Here is a 9,772-nt window from a genome sequence, read left to right as displayed (position 1 = left end):
TGTGATCTATCATTTCCCTGAGATCCAATTCAAATTTTTCCATCTTTTTCACCATTTTTTCTTTTGTACATTTGAATTCAGTTGTCCTGTCCTCTAGTTTGCTTATTCTTTCTTCCACTTCTTCAAATTTGCTGTTGTGTGTCTGCAGTATTTTAAAAATTTAATCTGCAGTAACTTTTGTTTCCATGAGATCTGCTGTATTTCTATTTATTCTTTCAAATTCTTCTTTATGCTCTTCTAATGTCTTCTTGATATCTTTAACCAACCCATTGGACGTTATTAGGAGGTTTGTATGGACATCTTTGATTAATTGTTCCAAATTCTGTGTCTCCTCCAGTGTTTTATTTTGGTAATTTGGCTGTGCTATATTTTCTTTCATCTTCATGTGCTTTGTGATTTTCTGCTGCCTTTGAAGCATTTGATCATCTTTTTTTTTACGTCCTCAGGTTTATTGAAAATAATACAGCATAGCAGAAAGACTCAAACGGCTCCACGTGGTGTTTTGAAATTCATTCCAACTGTGGGCTGAGTGACCTGCAGGTTGGAGAGGCTGCCAAAGTCCAAGAGCTTCAGCATTTCCTTAGTGTCAGGATCTACTTCAATGATCTCCTGATCCAGGGCTGACACCTCAGGAACGTAGTTATCCCTCCTCTCTCTCTCCTCCTCCTGCAGCTTGATGGAGATGCCTCTCACAGGGCCTCTCTGGATCCGCTTCATCAGATGTGTGACATAGCCTGCTATCTTGTTGCGGAGCTTCTTGCTGGGAATGATGGCGATCTCCTCGCACACGCGCTTGTTCGTGTGGAAGTCGTTGCCGAGGCGCATGTAGTACTTCTCGATGATGACTCGCGCTGCCTTTTTCACGGTTTTGGTGCGAACACGGCCCATGTTGGCGGGTCACGGGCGGGCATTTGATTATCTTGATAAGGTTATTTTGAAAGTTGAGTTCCCTTGCTCGTCTAAGATTTTGTAGTTGCTTGTATTTGCATTGAAGGTCTCCTTTTGCACTTGTTTGTCAGTAATTCTCTGTCAAACCAAGGTCGGAGGTGCTACTCTAATTGAAGGTACAACTCTAACTGGAGATCTGTTAAAAGCTAGGCAGAAAAGCAGTTTGTCAAACTGCACTTTCCATGTCTTCCCTGCAGGTAGCACTTTTGGGCCACCTCTTTCCCTCAGGCCCACCTCTCTCTGACCAAATCAGTTGGCTGGGCCAGGACCCAACCAGGTGCAAATTTGGTCAAGGCCACAGGTCTCCATCCATGCTGAAAGCTGCCAACCCGGGACTGGGGGCTGGGCAATATGCCCCTTAGAGGAGAATCTGCTCATAGATCTAATGGGTCTGGTGGTCCCAGATCCACACATGGAATGCCCTTGGGCTGTGGGACTGAGTATTTCAACTACCCCTGTCCACAGCCAGCCTGGAATGCCTGGTGGTACAGCAGGGCTTGCTTTCTTATCCCTGCCCTCCTTCCCGTGCATGTCATGAACACTCCACGTCTCCGTGGAGAAAGGTTGGAAGCAGTGGGACACAGGGAGTCTCTTTAGCTGGCTAATTGTCAGCTCAGCTCTGCTCTGTCTTCTCCTATAAGGAAGACCCCCATCTCAGCCCAAACCAGACACCTACAGCAGCATGCTTCTGGGGTGGAGGGTAGGGGGCAGGCACTGTGCTCCACAAGATCTCTACGCATAGATAAACCAAGTCTGCTGGCTTCTGGGTTCCCCATGGGAGTTTCTGGCTGTGGAGCTGAGAGGGAAGATCTCTCAAGCTGATGCAGCAATGGGAGTGTGGGGGTGCAGCACTCCTTCAGCTCCTGCTCTAGTCTGTGCATTGTAACCCATCCCAGGTGCAGATCCTCTCAATTGTAATTTCTCTGCTTTTCCCCTCTGGTTACTCAATCCTTGGAACTGCTGTCTCAGTTGTTTTTCTGTCAGTACTCTAGTTGTTCCATGGAGCAGGGTTGAACTCAGCCTATGCTGTTCTGCCATCTTCCTGGAAGTCCCAGACTTGGTTTTGATTCACCAGGAATTGATGGGTTCTTTACGTTTTTCCCTTTCATTTTTTTCAGGAAAGGAGGAATGAGCTATGAACTTGCTTCAAAGAACTATATGTTTCTTTCCTCATTCAAGAGGTTGTAGACAGAGAGTTCTTAGAAAATTTGATTGTTTTGCTTGAAACTAGAGGAGTGAATGGAGAGTCTGGTTTTTGGGGAGAAATGTTCAGAGACGATGATTGGTGGGATAAGTAGAGTAGCTGGAAGAGAAATAAAAGATGAATCTAGATGTTAGGAAGTGAAATGGCTGGAAGTGTGTGGTGGGGCTAGATTTTGAGATTGGGAAGATAGTGAAACAAGATGATAAGGAGAATTTAATGCAGAGAGAAGCTGGCAGATGTCTGCCACACTCAGGGATTTATTTCTTGAGCTTTAGCCAAACAGGGGACTTAATGACTATTAAAAAGCAGCAGACCAGCTAGAAAAGTGAAATACTCGCCTGTCTTTTACACTTTGGGGTCTGATGGTCCCAGACTCCTGTGTGGAATGACCTTGGGCTGTGGGACTGAGTGTTTCAACTGCCTCTGCCCACAAGTTAATGACTTGTCCAGATTCTTTCTTGAGGAAGCACTTTGATAAGAGAAAGGTGGCAAACATAAAGCCCTGGGTTCTGGCGACCAGGAGATGACACTAAGAGGGAAAAGGCAGTGAACTGGAGAGCTGGAAGATTCATTGACACATTTTTCTTATTTGGTTATGGTGTGAAGAGTTCAGGACAATGAATTGGGGGCCACTAGGAAAGGAAAGGATGTAAAGGACAGGTAAGATGTGGAGGCTGTCACCTGGGAAGTGTTGGTGAACACACTGTGGTCCGGAGAGAGCTAGTGGCTTCCAGGGGAGGTAGGATGCATGTAGGTATATGAAAACCAAGGTAGGCAGAACAGGCTGCTTAAATTGTATCTTTGAGCAATAATATTTCAGCAACACCCTGGGGTATCCTGCACTTTAGAAGCTAAAGCTGCAGGTATGCAGCTACAGTGGGGTTCTCTGGGACACCTCTGCTCCTAGCTCTTTTTGTTGAAACTTGCAACATGATCCAAAGCAAGAGATACAATTGATTTACTGTGTCTAGGTTCAGAGGAGAAGTTTATGTAGTAGTCAATGATACAGACAGCAAATGTCAGGGATTCAATGTGAAGCCAGATGTATGTTTACGTGACTATTTCTGGATGATGTGAAATCCAAAACACTGTTTTGGGTTTGGAAGCATATTAATTTACTTGGATTTTTAAATTTATTTATTTAGTGTTGAGGATTCCATTAAAAAATGAAAATTGAATTCTGCAATGAGATCCTAAGCAGGGTGATTTGTTTTTACTTTAATATAGGAAAACAAAGGGTAATTTTTGAAACTAATTTCCTGATTTCCAAATTTCTGGAGATCTATTAGAGCAATTGGACTATTATTATCTAGAATTGGCATGACAAACTAAAGTGTTTCACTAGATTTCAAATAAGGAAAATAATATTAAATGCTGCCATTTTGGATTTTTTCCTTATTCCTTGGAAGCTCTGACCAATCTTTATAATTTCTTTTTTTGTGTACTAATTGTGGGTATACTCTGCAAAGTAGCTCATTGTGAAGCAGAAATAATACTGGAAAATATATACTAAAATTTGTTAGAAACCATTGCTTTTTTTTTTTTTTTTTGCACGGGCAGACACTGAGAATTGAACCTGGGTCTCTGGCATGGCAGGCAAGAACTCTGCTACTGAACACTACTGCACTACTGTTGCCCTCCTGGAACCATTGCTTTTAAATCACTGTTACTCATATCAATAATTTATATTCAGTATCTAAATACATATATACAACAAACAATGATATCCTACGCTTCTAATTTCAGATGATGCCCTAAAGCTGAGAACAAAGCAATAGTGTATCTCTCACACTCCAAAGAAGGGGATCTAGAGACATTCCTGATAGACTTAAGAAGATAGAAGAACCATCAACTCTGTGACCCACCCTCAGCCTATCCTAGAGAAGATTAGACTTTTGAAAGATGGGTTGGTGAGAACCATCACGGTGAAGAATTGTTTCAACCTGGGAGGTGGTGGCCATGTATGTGTATGTGCTCATTTGTTCAAAATGGGGAAGTGGAAGTGAGTGGTAGTACTTCAAGAAGCTGCTCATAGAGACTTCTTGAAAGAAGTCTAGCACCCCACCCCTTGCCTATATGCTTGCCAAGCCCAGAGATTCCTAGGCCCACCTCAGTGTCCTGGTCTGGACCTTAGGGAGAGACTTCTCAGAAACTGCTTTGCTGCAGGAAAGGGGCAGCAGCATGGCTTTCACTGTCACAGGTAATCATGGTAAAAATGTTAATTTCCCATGAACTACCTGGACATTGAGGAACGGACCTAAGCTTGAGTCATTGGTTTGGGAACTTTCCAAAAGAAAGAGCTTAAAATGTTTTTCCACAACTAATATTCAGACCCATCCAGATGTGCTCGACTAACTAAACTATCTGACTATCTCTGTAACAACCCTCCCACCCCTACCCTATAGAAACATGATTAGGGAAATTTGGGCGTCAGGTTCACTAGGAGAAAATCATCACGAGTGAACAAGAAGCTTGAAAGGGTGTGTTAGGCCAAGCCCAAGGACCTGAGCACAGGGGATCCAGGACCAGTGTACCTCGTCTTCCCACCCCTATGTCTTCAGTGGACCAGGGCTGCACATAAGGAAGAAGAAAAGTAATCATGTCACAAGAGCCCCCGACCCTGTAGCTGTGAATGCCTTTCCACCTTCTGGATTGGGTGGGGGTTACTGAACAAGAAGATACTTCCCCATTAGCTGGCGTGAGGTAGTAGTGGCAATCAAGATGGAAACCATGATGAATGCCTGAGCTGGCAGTACAGAGAGGAGCTGAAACCTTTGGGTAGCATGGTTAACAGCAGATCAGCACAGGATGTGGTGGCCTCAATGACCAAGCAGCAATGGTATTGGAGACCTGGAAGACCAGAGCTGGAGGGTGGAGAAAGCAGTTGGAACAACAGGTCCAAGCTGGAGAAGACATAGATTATCTTTTAATATACATCACATCACCCACCCTATATGCCCTTTCAGAGCCTCTCAGAAACCTAGGGGTAGGGAACGCAGAGGTAATTCCTATCTAACAAAAGAAGTTCACTCTTTCAGCCAACCTAGAGATACATTATTACATGTTCTCCTAGGTCCCTCAAACTGAATGGAGTCTTGGGGACACCTGGGCTACAAAACAAATTCAAGTCTGACCCACCCCCAGAGAGTAAGCTTCTTTAGCATGTCTCTGTGATACTCATTAGATGTATCTCTTTAGAATATTAAAAGACTGTGAACAAGTTTAGTGACTTTCGGTATTTAGTAGTCTTTTAAAAGGTTTTGCCCAGATTATTGTTTAAGACTAAAAGCTCTAAAATTCTTGAAAAAAGCGCCGGAAGTTAATGTGAAGCTGGTCTCTGAGTAGAAAATGGAGGGAAACCCTGCTTTGACATGTTTTTTTCATCTGTTTCCATCCTGGAGGGAAGAGCTACACAGTGAAATTTCAGCGTAAAAGCCTTGAAATGGCACAGCGGTTGGTTTTATTGGAAAGAAATGTCATCAGGGCCTAGCAGAGACTTTTCTCTTCCCATCAGATAAATTTCCTCGATGAATCCTGGCTTAATGCCCAGTCTTCAGGATATGCGCTTCCACATTGTAACCCAAAAAGAAACTTGAAATAATTTCACGTTCATGAAGAAATGGCCAGAATATATGAAGCCAGTCTCTGCCTGAGTAGAAAAAGGAAGGGACATCTGCTTTGAGACTTTTTTTTTCACCTGCCTCTCTCTTGGAGGAAAGGGCTACCCAGTGAAATTTCGTTGTAAAACCCTTGAAATAGTACAGCAGTTGGTTGTTTTGGAAAGAAGTGTCACCAGTGCATGGCAGAGACCTCTCCTTTCCATTAGATGGCTTTCCTAGATGGATACTGGGTCAATGAGTAATCTTCAGTATAGGCACTTGCATATTGTAACCCAAAGAGAAACTTGAAATAATTTCTTTTGTCAAGGAGTATTTCTGCGGAAGAATACTCCGTGACCCTCTAACCTCCCAATCCCCTTCCTCTATGTTCCCTCTTTCCTCTTGCCTTGTTTTGTTGAGGGATTTTCTTTTGTCTTCTGATTCTGCTTCATTTGGCCAGCTCTCTGCTGGTCTTTGGCACCTGGGAAGGGCTGAATGTGGTCTTTGTGTGTGCTGAACTGCACTGTGCCCAGCCAGGCAGAGATGATCACGAAGCTTTTCTATAGCTTCATAACTGCAAATTGCTCAGCCATTTGTCGTTTAATCCTCACAAGCCCTTTGTGCTGGAGGCAGCCCCGCATTATCATTGCTTTTCATTTTCCAGTTGAGAAAGCGGACGATATGTGACCTGTTCAAGGACACAGGTTAAATTTGAGAACTTGTCTGCTTGAGCCAGAGGAGTCTTGCACAAGAAGCTAAAAATGAAGCTGAACTGGGAATACTGGGTTAAACTGGGACAGGCTGAAATTTGCTGTCTCTTAAAGAAATCCAGACTTATTGGCTTAAGACCTCTAGGAGATGAATCATGCCACAAATAATACCTTGTGAGGTCAGATTATTTCTGAGTCGTAGCTCTTATGTAGAGAGAATTTTGAACCTGGTGCCTTTAGATTTCCTTGATTATTTCAGGAGATCTTTCTGCTGTCCTAATGAGCCAATAATGAGCCAATAAAAGACTCATGGTTCAGCAGCATACATCTTGAACTCCAGCCCTGCCCCTACCTATGGCAAAGGCTTCTTCCTCTGCTGTGTTCCCTGCTCTTTCTCCCACCTTTTGAAGTTACCCTTGTCTTCTACCTCACTAAGAAAATCTACATCTTCAGGCCTGTAGGCTTCCTCATTTTTCATTTCTCTGCCTCTACTGAGTTGTCCTTTTATTAATCTTTTCTTCCTTTCCTTCTGTTTCCAACAAAACAATGATCTGTCCTCCTTTCTGGGGGTGACCTCCCATTTTCCTCCTTGACTGTATTTTTTAAAAAAGCTTTTTATTTTGAAATAACTTCAGGTTACAGGACAGTTGCAAAACTTTCTTTTTTTCTTTCATTTCCTTCCTTCCTTCCTTCCTTTGTTCATTCATTCCCTCCCTCCCTCCTTCCTTTCTTCCATCTTCTATATCTATCTATCTATCTATCTATCTATCTATCTATCTATCTATCTATCTATCTATCTATCTATCTATCTATCTATATCTCTATCATCTATTAATTTCTAAGCTCTATCTACCTACCTATCTGCTATCTATTTACTTTCTAAACGTTTGAGAGTAGGTTGCATATATCATGCTCCTTGACCACTTAATATTTCCATGTTTTCTAAGAACAAGGTTTTTCACTTATGTAACCACATTAAGTACAATTAATGTACTTAATGAACTTTGTCAAAGTTCAAGAAATTTAACATTGATATAAAGCATACAGTTTATATTCCAAATCTTCTTCAGTTGTTTCAATAATGCCCTTGGGGGCATTTTCTCCTCCATTATTGGATCTCTTTGGATTTAGTCTTTCTTATTTTTAAAAATGTGATAACATATATACAGCATAAAATTTCCCATCTCAGTCACTCCCAGGAGGACGATGTAGTGGAATTAATTACATTCACAATGTTGTGCCATCATTATCACCACCCATTATCCCAACACATCAATTAAAATTTCTCCCACCTTTTTAGTGACCTCCCTCACTCTCTCTGTTACCCCTTTCTTTTCCTCTGGCATTTAGCATCTCCCCTATTGATACTATCTCCTACACATGGACACGTTCAGGTGCTCCTTTATCTTCATTTCAGTTCATCCTAATGCTCTTTCTTGCTGTTTAGATATTTCCCTTTTTCTTCACTTGAAAACTTTGTGAATTAGTGAACTGTATTATTGTCTCCTCTTTAATCACTTTCAATTCCCTGCATCCTCGCTTTTACACCACAAAACATGTGAGCTACACTGTCTTATTTTTTGGTCACCATTGGTCTCTAATATCCAGGATTTTATTTCTTGTTTTCAGTCTTGAATTTTTTCTGCAGCATTTGCCATTATAGAGTATCCCATATTATTGGATTCTTTTTTTCTCATTGAGCAGCCTGGTCCGGTCTCCTTTCTGTTTGCTCCCTGTCTCCTCTGCAAACTCCCTCAAGCACTTCCAAAGATGCTCTCTTCTCTTCATCGCCCTCAAGAACTCACTTCCTGCCTTTTCTAATGACTCACCATTATGACAATATAACAAATCTCTACTTCCATTCTGAAATTCTCTGTCATGCTCCATTTCCTAATTTCAGACTTGTCACTGCACTTTGCAAAACTGATGTCATGTTGGAATTGAAGCACAGGGTATATAAAATGGAATCCATCATTTGTGCTCTGAAACTTGCCCTTGATCCTGACTCCCCACATTTGTTAATTACGCCACCAAGCACTGACTCTTAGGGCCATCTTTGATCCTTTCTCTCCTTGTCTCCTACCATCCAATTAAGTCCTGTCACTGCCTGCATCATGGTGCGCCTTGACTCTGACCTTTCTCAAACCCTCATTCCCTCTGCCCCCATTCCTCTGGTTCAGTGCTTCTGACCTTTTCCTCCCTCATCTCTTACCGGCTTAACTGGCCTCCTCCCCCCCAGGCTCTACAGTTTAATCCTTGAAGCATTTTCTCTAAATTAATTTTCCTTAATTTCCAGTTACAGCATTATGGTTACTTTGAGCACAACACTTCCTTGCTCAGAAATTATCAGGAGTTTCTTATTGCTTCTGAAATCAGCTTCAAAACATCTCACCAGCCTTTGGACTGGTTGTCTCTGGGACCAGACCTACATTTCTTGCTTGTTTTTCCTCTAGTTTCCTACAAGATGCTTCTCTTTTCAAATTAAAGATCCCGGAAACATGCCTTATTATTTGTCACAACCCTTCCTTGGTGGACTTCATTTCCTCATTGATATCCTCTCCCTGCCCTCTATCTTCAATGCTTCAAAACATCCCCTGGGCCAGTAAATATGTTACCTCGACTTCAAGGGGTCAATTCAGCTGGAAGGAAGGAAGGAAGGAAGGAAGGAGAAGGGAATCCCTACAATGTACCAAAAGCTACTAAATTGACACATAAGTCACCGTATCCCTGTGTATTCTTGTCACATGCTCTTCAATAGCTGTGATTCTCAAGCTCAGCTGCACATTAGAATCACCTGGGGAACTTAAAAAAAAAATACCAATACCCAGGCTGCAACCCAGACCAATTAAATTAAAATCTCTGGGGATGTGACCTAGTTATTAGTATTTTTAAAAGCTGCTTGAATGATTCCAATGTGCAGCCAAAAAGTTATTTCTACCAATATGTGACTTTTTGTAGATTAATTTAGTGGTATTGCACTTTTTTCTTTGCCAGACTATTGGTCCTTGAGATATTATTTGTTTTTGTAGCCTCCATGATGTTTCTTATACTTGGTGAACCTTCAAAGAAAAAAGTTTCAAATGAATTTAAGAATGGAAAACAAATAAAAAGAGTTGAGAAGGAATGCAAAATGACTCAGTGGTTAACCCACAATGGAAATGGTGAATTGAGAGTACAGTAACCTGTTTCAAGTATTTGGTGTAATCCACTTGTATCCAAGCAGTTAGTGTGCCAATGAAGTATTTATTAACTTTTGTCTTGCTCATATTTTACTAGGAATTAGTATAGTGCTATATACACTTCAAATACTT

The 9,772-nt window shown here is 41.8% G+C and overlaps 1 pseudogene; it reads right to left on the bottom strand.

Moving 5' to 3' along the window:
- Window positions 1–427: 427 nt before the first annotated feature.
- On the bottom strand, window positions 428–903 carry LOC143666044 (small ribosomal subunit protein eS17 pseudogene; annotated as a pseudogene).
- Between the last annotated feature and the right edge of the window lie 8,869 nt (window positions 904–9,772).

The sequence above is a fragment of the Tamandua tetradactyla genome, chromosome 22 (genome assembly GCF_023851605.1).
Source record: "Tamandua tetradactyla isolate mTamTet1 chromosome 22, mTamTet1.pri, whole genome shotgun sequence".
NCBI lineage: Eukaryota > Metazoa > Chordata > Mammalia > Pilosa > Myrmecophagidae > Tamandua > Tamandua tetradactyla.
This window is presented reverse-complemented; position numbering and strand designations above follow the sequence as displayed.